The sequence below is a fragment of the Camellia sinensis genome, chromosome 8, assembly GCF_055761805.1.
Source record: "Camellia sinensis isolate YWXY chromosome 8, ASM5576180v1, whole genome shotgun sequence".
Taxonomy (NCBI): domain Eukaryota; kingdom Viridiplantae; phylum Streptophyta; class Magnoliopsida; order Ericales; family Theaceae; genus Camellia; species Camellia sinensis.
The window spans coordinates 192,745,110-192,761,420 of record NC_138968.1 but is presented as its reverse complement, the minus strand read 5'-3'; the positions used below and the strand labels follow the sequence as shown (position 1 = coordinate 192,761,420).

Here is a 16,311-nt window from a genome sequence, read left to right as displayed (position 1 = left end):
TTAGTCGCCAATTTTGATCGCCAAAGGTACATTTTGTTGTAGTGACCCTGATGGAGTTATTATATTGTCGATATCACAGTAAAAGTATGAGTATATTACTCGCGACTAATTTCCTCAAGCTCTTCCCAAGTAACAGTTCCTTATCCATTGATTGTGCAATTTACAAAAGAGAACCCTGTATTATCATATTGGCATCTCTATGATGAGTTGCAATTGCTCCAAATCTTTCAGCTGTTGAGTGAACATAGTCCTTGATCAAAAAACCCAATTCCACATTCATTATCAAGAAACATATTGGACATATGATTATCATACACGGGTAGTGAGGATTTGAATGATACCTGACAGAGCGATCTAGATCTGCCAAATATGAAATCAACAAAACCTTGAATGTAATACTGATAAAGATAGTGTGATCCGTAGTCATCTAGAAGTGTGTCCTGTGTCTCCAAGACCCTAACTTTGTACAACATTGCTTTATCGGCAGCTAATCTTAATGCTACATCTTGCATTCCATAGGCTCTAGGTATTGCAACCCCTGAGTTCTGGCATACCACGCTATTGATAAGAATTGTTGGTAGGGTTTAGTAACGTTTACGGTTTTGGTTTATGTTTACAAAATTTTTATAAACTGGTTTTTGTTTATTTTTAGAAAAACATAAATTACAAACACGTTTGATTTGAACAAAATGTTTAAAAAAATTTAAAAACATAAACTAAAAACATGTTTGTCCAGGCCTAAAATGTTTATATTTATTTTTTATTATTTATGACAATGGGATCATATACATCATAATTGAAAAAAAAAATTAATTAAAAAAATTATTTGAAAAAAAAAATTTTAGTCAAAATTTTAAGTTTCTGTTTAAAAATCAACGTAAGCTCATTTTTTGAGTTTACAATTTTTCCTCAAATTTACAAACTGAGACAACCATTTATAAACCAAAAACGTTATCAAACAAATTTTTATGACAGTTTTTAAAATTTTTGTAAATATAAACTAAAAACGAAATGGTTACTAAACGGACCCATTGTGTTTTGGGTTTTTGTTTTCAAAAATACGAATAACAAAAACATATATGGGTTTGTACCTCAAAGGTGATTATAGTTGTGCAGAAGAAATCTGATTCTATGGTGACTGAAGCTGATCTAGAAGTCCCTAGTTGACACTCATTCTTGTCTTTATCAGAAGCTTTATCATTCCAAGTGGCAATTCTTTCAGGAGTTCGATTTTCATCTCCAATGAATGAAATGTAAGGCTTGGAGTTTGGAACAAACATCTTTTCTCTACATCGGAATTTCATTAAAGTATTCTTAGTTCTTTAAATGTATGTAGGAACACGAGAATCTATGATGATGGACTGCAAAGTATGGACACTTCAAAATTGGTGTCGTGGTGGTGTCCGACATGCGGACCCGCCGGGGACACGGGGACATGTACGAGACACGCCAGATGGCGTGTCCCTTTAATTAAATGATTTTTTTTTTGTAGGGGACACAACGGGGACACATGTGTCCATATCGGGACATGGCATGAGACATAGTCGGGCTTATTTTTAATTTTGTTATATTTATTTGGGGTCAAAGTGTAATATTTAAAAGGTCAAAAAAAAAAAAAAACAACAGTGTATAAAATTGTGTACTCCATCTACTTGTCTATATAGTCGATCCAATTGGCAGTGACAGTCGATCGAAGACCCCCATCCATTGAACCAGTCATCTATCGCTGACAGTCGATCCAATATATCGAAGACCCCTGTTCATCCAGTCGATCGAAGACTTCAAAGGTAAGCCCCTCTCTCTCTTTTTTTTTTTCTCCTCTCTCTCTCTCTCTCTCTCTCTCTCACGCTCGGTTGTAATTATAGGGTAAATCTAGTCTAGAGTTTGCTGAGAATGTAACATAAGCATCAGTATGTAAAACTATATATATGTATATATATCTCTAAAACTGTATATATGTTTATATATCATGTATAATAAAATATCTAATTGTTGTTTCTGAAAATATCATATATAATAATAATTTTTGTAAATTATTATTTCTTAACTTTTTAATATATAATAAATAAAATAAATCATCCAATTATTTAAAAGAAATCTAATTAAGTCATATATAATAAAAAATTATAAAATAAAATATCCAATTTTTATTTTTATTTATTTTAACGTATTTTATTATTCCTTATTTGTTATATTTTTATTTATTTATAATATATATATATATATACAGATATCAATTTAAAATAAAAAATAAATTAACAATAACACATTATTTAAAAAATATAATAAATAAATATAATAAGTAATGTGTATTAAAATAAAAATATTTATAAAAAATTAAAAAAATTGCCGTGTCCCCTGCTGTGTTTGTGTCCCCATTTTTTAGAAATTACCTTGTCCCGTGTCCATGTTCGTATCCGTATGCATATCCGTGTCCATACTTCATAGATGACGGAAAATTGTGTAACAACTGAAAATTTACGTTGTCCATTAAATTTTATATTAGTATTATTTAATTATAAATGAGAAAAATATAATTTTATGTACGATTAATTAAGCTCAAACAAAAAAAAAAAAAGAGAAAAGAAAAAAAAGAAAAAAGAAAAAAGAAAACTAGTGATGCAATTCCTTTAGTAATTGGGTCCAAGTGTAATTAAGCAACTAATCTAAACTTATATTTGAGGGATGAAATTCAAATCTATAGCATGATGATGGCAGCACAATAAAGAGGCTACGTGTCACCCAAACCTTGCTGAGCAAGTATTACATAAGTATAAAATAAGGAGTGGTGCTGCGAACAAGAATAAGAAAACAAATAAAGAAAGGGGAAGAAAATACTGAAAGTCAAGAAAGTCTTTGATAGTAGAAAGAAAGAGTGAGGTATTAATTTTAAAGTGAGTTATATTATACTTTGGGTTACCATAAAATGTTTTATGTATATCTTGAGTTATCATGGTTTATTTTATGCAACTCATATTTATAATGTTTCAATTACGTAAATTATTTCATGAACCCCTTTTGTTTAAATTAAAACTCATGGCTATAATTTGACAATGATTATTTAAATATTTATTTTGTAAGTACCACGATGGGAGTCCCATGCCTTGGGAGACTTAAATATCCGTTGACTTTTGATTAATCACTTTAGTGACCCTCTATTGTCATGGATTTATTGACTTCTGTTCTGCATAGAACAAAGTGCTTGTAGACACAAATTTTGAAACATGAAGTGTTTCAACATAATTCAAAATTTTATATTACAAATGTCCACTGTTTAGTTTTTAGACTAAGCAGTGTTAATTATTTGAATAGTATATTCCTATTTTCGATCTGTATTCTAGATCGTTAATTACACATTTTATATAAATAAAACCTTTGATTAATGAAGAACAAAATAAATAACAGAAGACAATTTAAGAAAAATAAATATTTTATTGAAATTGTTATGGGTTTTGAACCCTTGAATACAAAGTACAATTCTTAGGTTTGGAACCCTTTACCTATTCATTGCCATTCTGCGTTTGTAGCGTAGTTTGAGTTCTCTAGGCTTCTTTTCTTTTAGCTCTTGATTTCTCTCTCTCTCTCTCTCTCTCTCTCTCTCTCTGATATTCTCACTTTTTATTTTCTGATCCTTGATCTTGTGTGATGGTCCTTGTATTTATAGAGGGACATCAAGGTGATCAGAATGCCTCGTCCTCATTTTAAATTTCAAATTGAACGATAGAACCATTTGAATTTTAAATAATAGTGCTATATGATTAATCGTTTATTTGATTAACCGGATTGATCTTTGGGGTTTCATCCCGTGTGGTGTCCTTGTTGTAGGCTCTACAGGTGTCATCTTTCGTAGGCTCCACGTGTCATTTGAGCATCTTGAATAACGACGTTGTTTTATTTATGCACTTCAACGGATCATATTGATCCTTTTTAGGAAGTGATTACCTACAACATTCTTATCATAGGCTCTATGTGTGTCATTGACTGTATTTGAAATTTAAACATAAATTTGGTTGAAATTTATGTGCTAACAAATGCCCCCTCGTGACTTGCACAAGTGAATTTTCTTAATTGCGCGAGTCACGACAAATTGGCACTTTTATGTAGATCCTCTTTAGGACTTGGATGGGATTATTTCTTGGCCTTGGTCCCTTTCTGCCACTTTTTAGGCTTTGTATTTTTTAAAAATGGGTTGATTGCTCTTTATAGTCTATGGGCCTTTTATTATTTTTGTTGCATGGGCCCCTTTTTATGGACTTCGGCCTTTTCATGGGCCTCTTTTTTTTTGCATGGCCCTTTTTTCTTCTTGCATAGGTCTCTTTTCAGGGACTTTTTTTTTTTTTTTTTTTTCATAAGGGTCATGGGTAAGGTGCAAAAATTTAATTGGACCTTTCCTTTTGTAGGCCTCTAACTTGCCACCATCTTTTTTTACAACAGATTTTTTTCTAGGCCATCATAGATTTTTCTAGACCATCATGGACCTTTCCATTTCTACGCCACCATTTTTTAATTGGGCATTTTCTTTTGTAGGCCTCCAACTTGCCACCATTTTTTATAGCAAATTTTTTTCCAAGGTCATCATGGATTTTTCTAGGCTATCATGAACCTTTCCTTTTCTAGGCCACCATTTTTTTAATTGGGCCTTTTCTTTTGTGGGCCTCTAACTTGTCACTTTTTTTATTTTTTATTTTTTAGGATTAGATTTTTTTTTCCAGCAAATATATATATATATATATATATTAGGAGTTTGTCTAAATGGAATAAGATGGATTGACATTGGTAGGATTTCTAATCCTACACAAACTCTTGCTTCTTTGGAGTGTTTCAAATCCTACCTAAACTCTTGCTTCTTTGAAGTATTTAGGAGACCACTACCTTCTTTCTTAAGCAAGAATTTTTTGCTTTATATGACACCTATCCATGCATGTGGGCAATAGATATTTTTCCTCCTGCAACTTTGTTCTCCTAGCAAAATTTTTTTGTTTCCAGCAATTTTCCAGCTGCCTCTTTTTTCCTTCTACAAATTTTGTAGTGCATATCAAGTCTTCATCCTTTCAATTTATTTCCATCAAAAGTTGTCTGGCCATTGTCTTTCTTCTTTTCCCAGTAGAAGTTGTTCTTCTTACACTTGAAAAAAGGCACAAAAGAATTCCTTCAAATTCCTTTTAATCAGGTATGTTTCCCTTATACTTTCATCATAATATGAACCTATCTGTTACTTTCTTTTCACTTTTTTTTTTTTTTTTGTTGCTACCAGTCATGAGACTAGACATACCTTTTTTTATATGATGGCAAAAAACTGTCACCCTCTTTGTTTAAAACAAAGACAACCCATTTTGCTAGACCATAAACCCAAATAGTCTAACAAACAAAGACCCTTCTTGAAATCGAGACAACCATGTAAAAAAAAAACTGCAACCCCTTTTTAGCTGCTGATCTATTTTTTTTTTTTTAGTCTGTCTGTCACAATAAAGATTTGTTTGCTGCCCTATTTGTTTAAAACAAAGATAGCCCATTTTGCTAGACCATAAATCCAAATAGTCTAGCAACCATGTAAAAAAAAACTGCAGCCCCTTTTTAGATGTTGCCCCATTTTTTTTTAAGTTTGTCTATCACAATAAATATTTGTTTGCTGCCTTATATATATATATATATATTTTAAGTCCTGCAAGCATTTTTGTTGCCAGATCATAAGCCCAAGTAACGTCCTTGCTGATACAAACAAAGAGCCCTTTTCTTTTTCTTTTTCTTCTTCTTCTTCTTTTATTTATTTATTTTCCTTTGCACAAGAATTGTTGACATGGCTGCCTTCCAGTAGATTTTTTTTTAACCCCTAAGTCCTTGCTTGTAAACATGAACAAAGACCTTTTTCTTTTTTTTTTTCTCTTTTTCCAACACCCATACCAACTTCATGGATTCAAAAATTCTACATGCAGTAGCATTCCTTGGCCTAACAAGACTTTTATCTCTGCATTTTTTTTTAAGGCATAAAATCTCTTTTCTTCAAGAAAGAACAAGTTCCTTTATTGGTAATCAAGTATGCAATATGCCATGACACCTATTTTTCAACACTGCTGCTACCATTTTTTTTTAAACCTTTTTTTTTTTTTGTAGACCAGGAATCTAAATAGGCCAAACAAAGTTCTTGTCACAGAGGCTTCTTTTATTCATAACAAAGTTCTACTCTTCCCTTATACTTTGTTGCTTTCTTTTTACCCTTTTTTTTTTAGAGATGGGTAGAATGAAGATGATACTCGTACCTGGCACACCATTTTTTCCAAACGCAACAAAGTATGCAAGTATGCAATATGCCTTTTATCCATAGCACCTTTTTTTTTCAACACTAATGCTACCATAAAATTTCTTTTCTTCAAGAAAGAACAAGTTCCTTTATTGGCAATTAAGTATGCAATATGCCTTTTATCAATAGCACCTTTTTTTCAACACTACTGTGTAGACACCCCATTTTTGACCGTCCTCAAAACTTGGTTGTGCTTGCAGGTACATCTAGCCACAAGTTCGATTGCTCGTCGAGTACTCAACTTTCGCGGTAGAACGTCACAGGTTTGAGCTTTCCAAACCCTGTATCCTTTCTGCCTCATTTTTGGACCATGTGTTGGTCCTTTCAGCATGCTCCTCATGGTGCACTGTCGGCCACTCTCTGCCACTGCTAGCCATGCATTTGTCCCTGCCTGCTATTGATGAAGCCTACCGGCCATCAATGAGGCACTGGCGGCCACTACTGATGGCCAGCAGAACACCTTGTCTCAACAGTTTTCACGCCAGATCTTTTGAGCCAGCTGGTTTTCACTCATCCCTCCTCTAACTGTTTAACAAGCTTTGCTTTGCCTCTCTTCTATATAAAGAGAGGCTCCTCCTCTATTTCAGAGGTTCAGAAATTTGAGGTTTGAGTTATACATATAGTTTTGTATCTATACCTCTCTTTTGTTCTTGTTTTGTGCATTAAAAGTGTCATTTTGTCTCACTTTTACACACAAACACACACTCAAACACCATCCTTTGGCTACTGAGGTGCTCAAGAGCTGGTTTTGGTGTTCTTGGGTTGGTTTGAGCTTGAAAAACTTGCTGGAGTTGCAGTTGTAAAGGTGGTCTTCAAGGGTGAGTTTCTAACCCTTAAATCCCCCATTTTTGCTTAAGCTTTTAGCCCTTCTTGCATACTGTTTTAAGCTTAACTATTAACTGGAAAAAGTTCTTTTTTTGCATGCTTAAAAAGTTTGTTTAAGGTCATTTTTTTGTTTGGGGTTGTTTACCCCATCTTAGGCCTTGTTTGGCCTTGCTTTTGTGCCTTCTTTGTGAGCCTTTGGGACCACCTTGTTTTGGCCTTCTCACCACTGAAACTCAAAGGAATTTCAGTGGTGGGAAGGGTGTTTTGAGGTCCCAAAAAAGAGAGGGTCATTCCCTCTCCTTGTGTCTTCAACACTTGCTTTGAATGCCTCCTGTGTGAGCATGTTTGTTAAGTTTATGTTGGCCATATCTTAACTTGTATTTGGGGTTTTTTTGCTGTGGCATACCTCTGTTTTTACTTAGTTTTGTCACTCCATGCATGCATCATACACTTGTAGTGTAAATCACACAAACTAGTCTTGTATGCTTCATGAAGTAGCATGTCATTCTAGCTTGTTTTGTCTCCATTTCAGTAGGTTTTTGGTGTTGTTTTAGCATGCCATGACTCTGTTTTGTGTGGGTTTGATGGCCCCTTGCATGCTGCATACACTTGTAGTGTAATTCCATGAATTAGCCTAGTATGTCTCATGCTTTAACATATCATTCTAGCATGCTCTTGGCTTAACTTCAAGAAGCTTTTGTCCATGTTTTAGCATGCTCTAGCTTTAATTTGTGTGGTTTTGGTCATCCATGACTTGCTTTGTATAGCTATAGTGTACTCTAGCTTGTTAGCTTTGTGCATCAAGTCCACTAGCATGCATAGCTTGGACTATTGGAATGATTTGGCATCATTTATTATGTGATTTCAGTCCATGTTTCATGGTCATGCACTTGCATTTATCACTCATTCAATGCGTTGGAGGGTTTGCCCCTTTATGCCTTAACTTGGACCATTGCGTATGCCTTCATGCCTTAGCTTGCGAGCTATCATTTCAACGTGTTTTTGGGGTTATTATGCCATGATATAATTCTGATTTTTATTGGTTAAGTAATCCCATGCTTGGTCCTAATAGGTGTAGTGTAATCCACCATATTTGCCTTGTATGCATTGTGCCTTATACCCTTCATATTAGCTTGTTTTGGCTTCCTTCCCTACATGTTTTAGTATCACTTTAACATGTTCTAGGACTATTTTGGGTTGCCTTTGCCATACGCTTCATGCTTTGTATAGCTGCAGTGCAATTGGCCTTGCTAGCTTTGTGTTTTGATTACTTATGCATGCTATCTTTGAGCTATTTAGATGATTTGGCATCATTTAATACTTCCTTTTAGAGCTTATAGCATGACTATATTCCCACTTCTTTCATGATTTAAATGCCTTTGAGTATTGTGCATTGTTGCCTTGTTTATGGCTTAGCTTGTATGCTTGCATGCCTTGGTCTTTGAGCCTCCATCTTAGCATGTTTTGGTCCATGTTTTGACCCGCTTGAGCTCTATTTGTGGTTGGTTCACGCATATTTGCCATGTATTGCATGCCTCCTTTGTAGTCCTCTTTCCTAGCTTCATGCTTTAAGGACCTTTGCATGCTATGATTGTGTTGTTTGAATGATTTGGCATCATTTCATACCTTATTTCAGTGCATTTAGTGTTATTACACTTGCACATTTGTCACTCTTTGAGCCTTCTTGAGAGTTGTGCTCTTAGGCCTAGTTGATTGGCCAATGCATTGTGCATGCATGCCTTGTCTTTTGGTGCCTTTATTTTGGTGTTTGGCCACTGATTTGGGCATGATTGAGGTCTGTCCATTTTGGTTTAAGTCCATCTTTGCATGTTGTTATATGCTTGTCTTGTATGTTGTTGCATGCTTGTTCCATTTTGTCACTTTTGCATGCTTGTTGCATTGCATTGCATTTGGCATGCTTTTGTTGCATTGCATGACATCTTCATGTTGTATGCATTGCATTGTTTTGGCTTGGGTGTTAAGCCAAACACGAGAAACGAGGGACGTTTCATACTTGAAGTGATGAAACGTGCCTCAATTCTCGGTCGCCGATGCTCTTGATGATGCATGATAGAGTTCTAGGCATTTATGTGTTTTTATGCATTCATTTTATATTGAAATTTGCACATGTTGGATCTTTGGCCATCATGCATCGAGATGCGTGATTGATGATCTTGGATCCAATTATGCCTCTCCCTTGATGTTTTGAGGTGATATGAGGTGGCATAGTGTGTACATATCCTTGGGAGACCCTCCATTTTCTCTATTTTGTGCTCTGTTGCAGCTTGGTGTCACAGCACACCAGTGGCCGTCACCCTCTTATGTCTGGCCGGTAGCCCTTCATTCTTGGCCGGAAGTGCCTATTCTTGGCCGGCAGAGGGGTCGACAGTAGCTTCTCATGGCCGGCAGGCCACTGGTGCACTCCTCAGCACTGTTTTGGTAAGATCCAACAGCAAGTTCTCAAGGACACCCTGCAGACAGAGCCTTAAGAGAGCAACTGGAGAGCTTTTCGGGACGGCAACCAAGCATGCATCCTCTTCTCCTTCAACCAGAGCTGGAACAGCTTAGTTTAACGCTTACTTGTTAGTTAGCTTTAGTTTTATAATAATTAATTAATTTGCTAATTAGTTAATTGTTGTAATAATTAGTTGTAACTAGTTATTCAATTTGGTTGTGTAATAATTAGTCTAATTAGATTATTAGATTAGTTAGCCAGCTTAGCTTAGCGTATTCATTTGGACCCTCCGTCGAGAGGGCGAATCTTGTAATAAGTGTGCGGGAGTGTGTGAATGTCTTCCAACCCTACGTCTTTCTCCCTTTTACTTATCTACTTTCAGTGGTTAGTTTTAGGGCATATTTCAATTAGCATACTTATGCTCGCATATTTGCATACATTCATCTGTCTTGCATGCACCGGGCTCGGCGCATCATACAAACTGCATTGTATTTCAATATCAATTTGAATACATGATTACTAAGTTGCATCTCATATGCCATCTTAGAAAAGCCAAGCCTATTTCTAATTGGATTTTGCATGTGTTGCATTAGCCATCTTAACATAGCTAGGATCATGCACTGATTACTAACTAGCCATTATTTTGGCTCGGAGTACTAGGTAAGCTTTTTACGCTTTAGCATACTACATGTGTGTTATTGATTGCCATGTATAGCATGCTTGCCATGAGGCGAACTGCTTAGTTGATAAAAACTACCTGAATGCTTGTGGGTGAAGGTTGGATTACTTGAATTGGAACAATTCAATGAAATCCTCGATTTAGCCTACTTGCGAGTAGCAAACTTCGAACCATTTTCAAACAAACGGATATGCAATGTTTTGTTCCAACTTAGGCGATCTAGTCTATACTTGTATACTATGCGCATCACGTAGTAAGATTAGCTAAATTAACCGGAATAAGAACGATGTGTTTTCAAAAACAAGATATCATGTTAGTAAAGGCCGATCTTTGATCGGGCAAGCGGGGGTGCTCATTGCATGACCTTCCCCTCCTGTACCCAAGTTCCCGAGCTGAGGCAACTTTGGTGATGACGGACACATGGCCTTAGGCACGAGTCAGGATTTCCTAAATTTTCCCCAAAACAAAATATTTAGGTGGCGACTCTGTATCTGGCAAAGCAGTCCATGTTTGGCTCTTCTTTATAAAAATCAGTTTTTCAAAACGATATACCGGATTTGGACTCTTTGGTGATTTATCGGTCTTGCATTGCACTTTGCGAGATTAGATTCAGAACCATGACATTGAGTCCGAACTGTAGTAGTAAGCCCAATGAACAAAACGGATTTCGCGCCCATTTCGCGAGCGAATCCCGGGACGTTCGGGTGCGTCTACATACTGCTGCTACCATCTTTTTTTTTTTTTTTTTGCCAACCATGAGCCCAAACAAAGACTTTTCTTGTTTAAAGAAAAACCTGCTACACTTTCTTTTCTTTTTTTTGTAACAACATATATTTGTTTATTTAGCAGATTTTGCTAAACCCAAATATGAACAATTTTTTTGTTTTTTTTTTTTTTTTTTTTTTTTTAAAGCCTGCTGCCTTTTATTTTATTTTGTATTAGTAGTAGCCCCTTGTACAATTGGCCCAATTGAACAAATTTTTTTTTTTTTGAAAATCGAATCAGCCTTGCCCCTTCGTGATTTGTGCAAGTGAATTTTAATTGTATGAATCACGATGACTAATTTCCTTTTTTTTTTTTGTTAACAATTATTTCATGTCTTTTTATCTCTTTTGCAGGCAACACGCAACGCGTCAGAGTTTGTTTGCAGGTATCATTGCCCCTTCCAGCCTAATGGCAATGAGTGGCTTGAATCCTTGGCAGTGATTGTGTCCTTCACCCCAATGGCTTGGCAGTGATTGTGTCCTTCACCCCAATGACTTGAATCCTTGGCAGTGATTGTGTACCTTTACCCAAACGGCTTGATTCCTTGGCAGTGATTGTGTACCTTCACCCCCAACGACTTGAATCCATGGCAGTGAATGTGTCCATCACCCCAATGGCTTGATTCCTTGGCAGTGATTGTGTACCGTCAACCCAATAGCTTGATTCCTTGGCAGTGATTGTGTACCTTCAACCCAACGGTTTGAATCCTTGGTAGTGATTATGTCCGTCACCCTAATGGCTTGATTCCTTGGCAGTGAATGTGTCCGTCACCCCAACAGCTTGATTCCTTGGCAGTGATTGTGTCCGTTACCTCAACGGCTTGCTTCCTTGGCACTGATTGTGCCTTTCACCCCAACGGCTTGATTCCTTGACAGTGATTATGTCCTTCACCCCAACGGCTTGATTCTTTGGCAGTGAATGTATCCTTCACCCCAATAGCTTGAATCCTTGGCAGTGATTGTGTACCTTTAGCCCAACGGCTTGATTCCTTAGCAGTGATTGTGTCCGTCACCCCAACGGCTTAATTCCTTGGCAGTGATTGTGACCATCACCCTAATGGCTTGAATCCTTGGCAGTGATTGTGTCCGTCACCCCAGTGGCTTGATTCCTTGGCAGTGATTGTGTCCGTCACCCCAACGGCTTGATTCCTTGGCAGTGATTGTGCCCTTCACCCAACGGCTTGATTCCTTGGCAGTGATTGTGTCCGTCACCCCAATGGCTTGATTCCTTGGCAGTGAATGTGTCCTTCACCCCAATAGCTTGATTCCTTGGCAAGGGGTCAATTTCTTTATCCTATGACATTATTATCGTATATTTGCCTTCACTGATTCTTTTATTATTATTTTTTTTTTTAAAATTTTTATTTTATTTTTTTAGGCAGCATGGAAAAGACACTTGAATATATATGCGACGTGATGAGAGGGACGTATTGGATAAATCTGGTCTGAAAATAATTTGGCACAAACCCATCACTGCTTTATTGTCACCCACCGAGTTGGACCCCTACATCCCTTTACATACGACTTCCGAAGACTTGGTCTATACAGGAATTCGAAACTGCTGTGAGATTTTCGAGAAACGGCACTCCAAATCAATCGGTTCATTCCTTGTCTCAATCCTTCGTTCATTTTCTGAAGACCTTGACTGCTCTGAATTTAATACTCTTCTTAAGAGAATGAAACATGAAAAATTGAAGTGGGATAATTCTTTTAATGTCCGTGGCATCTTTACCCATTTGCAATCCCCTATGCGGATTTTTTGGTTGAATGACGTTCTTTCTACATTTGCCCCTATTTTGAAGAAGTGTGGGATTTATGCCGCAATCTATGTATCCCAATTTGCTTATGCTAGGAATGTCGCCTTGCTCAAAGGATTCTTAGAGCGATGGTCACCCGACACCAACATGTCCACACCATTTACGGCGAACTTGGGATCCCTTTATGGGACCTTTATCGCATTAGCAGGCTCCCCGTCCGTGGTGAGTTTTATGAAGAGTTCACCCCCTCCAATGATGTTTTATATTCGTCCCAGACATCCAAGGCGTGTCGTGGGCTTTTCAATATTTATGCCAGCTCTTTTCAATCCAAGAAGTTTAACCACTGGACTTTCAAATTTGTTGACGAATCCCCAATTTCGATTAGTGGTTTTCGACGAAAAGATAGAATCCCTGATAATGTGTATCTTTCTGGTTTTTTGCCGAGTTGGCTTAACAGATTTGTCGTCCCTTACTCTTTCGGGGAAATTCGTCCGACTACCTTTCATGCAGCCACCAAAATGGCCGGTGGAACCTTATTTAGCCTGGCCATCCCCATCCTTGCATACCTCTATCATTCTCTTAGTAAAATGGCATCATCACCTTCACCTGGGAAGAAAAATATTCAGGGTCTTTTGCATTACCATTTTGGATGGATTTCACTATATTTTGTTAAGACTTACTCTCATGGGGATCCTCGGTCGATTTGTCCGATTCCTGATATTAATTTCATGCCATATCTTGGGTTTATTGGAAACCAATCGGCTACCTAGTTTTTTACTGATAAATTTCCATTTGTGGACTCTCTCGTAACCTATCGTACGGAGTGTCAATTTAGGGCTCTTACTGATGAAGGTGAACCTTCTTGCATTTTGGTCGACTTTGAAAGGATATCACCTTTCCACCTTGGCTATCTTATATCTTTGAGGCAAGGGATTTTAACTTTTAAAATGGGATTTAATTTCATTTCTGAACCGTACTCCCCTAACCGATATGGTCGTCAATTTGGGTTTGCTCAAGCGTGCCTTACACCGCTTAATGTATCTTGTCAGCAGCCCTCTGAGTGGTATATATTTTATTACAGTTGGCGCCACATGCTACGCTGTGGTACAAAAGTCTCATTGGAGTTACCAGGCTCCCGATCTACTTCTCATGTAACCATGCCTTATGCCAATTGGTGGTTGGGAATTTCCTTTACCGTGCTCCAATATGTTACTCATACCTAGCCGAAATCTTCACGCAAGAGAAAACTAGATATGTCAATTAAAGACCGAAAGATGAAGAAGCCTTCTTACTGTAGAGCTAGGTCATCATCTTCACCTATTGCTCTGGAAGCATCGTCACCTTAGAGAATGGATAATATTCGACCCACCTATTGCTCCTTCCCGATCTAGTTACTCGGTTTCAGATCTCCTTCATATTTTTGAGGATATGTTTAATTTTCAATTTAAAATGAGATTTAGCTTTGAGCAAGTAGATTCTGGCCCTCAATTTTCTGGTCTAGCAAAGCTTTTTCCAGAGACTATGTCTATTAGTGATTGTACAGGAACTTCCCAACCCACAGTATCGACCAAAACCCCAATGGACCAATTCCGCACATACCTATACTCTTTTCTTGAAGATAAAGATGAGAATATGATTCAAGAACTCTTTAAGGGAGATAGGTATGAATTAACTACCTTGGGTCGTATTTGCATTAAGAGTGTTGAAATTCTTTCTCCCACCAAATCTTTTGATCGTTCTCTCAATGGGAGTAGCGAGAGTGAAGATGAGTTTTATTACTACACCCCTCTTTTAGATGGCACACCGACTAAGATGAGTAAACTGCCCCCAACAAATGTAGGTTTTTTTTCGCCTTCTTCGAATAAGCCATCCAAGCTGTTAAAGAAAGGTATAATTCCTTCTTCTTCTTCTTCTTTTTTTATTTTTATTTATTTTATTTTATTTTATTTTATTTTTATTTTTTAAGAAAAATACCTTTCATTTTCTTAGGCACTACGCCTCGGACTTCCCTAGCTGCCTCACATATGCCATTGGCTACCTTTTAGGGTATTCTTATTCATTCCTTGTACCTCATTTTATTTCATCATGTATACATACTCAAGGAACTCTTTTCTCTTTAGATCATACCATATTGCAGAATCTGTGGTTCACTTGTGGGAATCACAACTTGTCACCTCCCACACCTAAGCCTTTTCAAGCCGTACACCAAGGTATACTTCATTCATCCATATATATTGTTTTTACCTTATATGTTTTCATTGAGTGTCTCCTTCTATTTTCACTGAAATTACTTCTGACACATTGGAAGAGACAGGCAAAATTACTTCTGATACCTCGGAAGAGGCCCAAATTCTTGCAGACTTACTTGAAGCAAATGAGGTTAACAAATTATTTGACCAACATGAAGCAACCCTTGCTCCATCTAGCCTTTTTTTGGGAACTTCCTCTAACGAAGTAGCCACCTATATTCAGAAAGGTCTTATTATTTCTCTCCAATCAATGACAGATGTTAATGTCATGATTGCTGTAGCAAACAACGTTTTCATGATTTTGAAGAGTTTTGGTGTAGACTTCACCTCCTTTTACGAGAAAGTGAAGATATTCCTTGGGTGCTTTGCTTTGAAAACCCAACTTGCAGAATCTTCAGACTTGTCTACCTCAGAATTTGAGGCCCAATATTATGAGAATAAGCTTCATTTCGTCAAAGTTTCTAGCGAACATGAACAATTGTCTGCTTCAATTATCAAGTCGGATGAGCACATTGCGGGTCTTAATCAAAGGATTATTCAAACCAAAGAATTATTCAAACAACTTGAAAAGGAATTGTCATCCACCCAAGCGGAACATGCATCTTTTATGTGTGATTTTGCACAAGCTTCCGAGAGTGTTTCTAAATCAGAAGAATACGTGCAAACTGCTCTGAATGTTTTGAGCTAGCACAAGAAGAAGAATGGACAACACAGTGTTGTGGAATGTGCTTTTGAAAGGGCTAAGGCTTCTTTTAATGAATGAATGCACTTTTATTTTGTTATTCACCTGAACATAATGTATTTATGAAATTTCGCTCAGTGATAAATTTATTTGTTATATGAAATTTCTCAATACAATACATTAATTTGTCTTATTTTAGCCGTTCACAGTTTATACTTTTGCGAGCCAGGAGTATCCAATGTTTTATCACCTTCGATTTCGGTGAGGTATTTTAGCAATTTAACCACATACAATACCATTGGTGGTCTTTGACTTATGTTTGGCCGTACACAGTTTATACTCTTGCGGGTCAGGAGTATCCAATGTTTTACCACCTTAGATTTTGGTGGGGTATTTTAGCAGTTTAACCACATACAATACCGTTGGTGGTGGTTTTTTTTTTTTTTTTGTCGCCCTAACTTTTGCCTAGGCCGCCATTTCGGGTTTTCAACCTAGCAGGCTTTCTTAAGGGTAATATCTCTTCAAGAACCTTGCATTGGTTGGGGGACTGATTCTGTCACCATCCATCGTTATCAACAAATAGGCCCCATTAGAATAAACAT

At 36.9% G+C, this 16,311-nt stretch overlaps 1 pseudogene; it reads right to left on the bottom strand.

Moving 5' to 3' along the window:
• LOC114316654 (pectinesterase QRT1-like) lies at positions 1 to 1,720 on the bottom strand (annotated as a pseudogene).
• Positions 1,721 to 16,311: the final 14,591 nt, after the last annotated feature.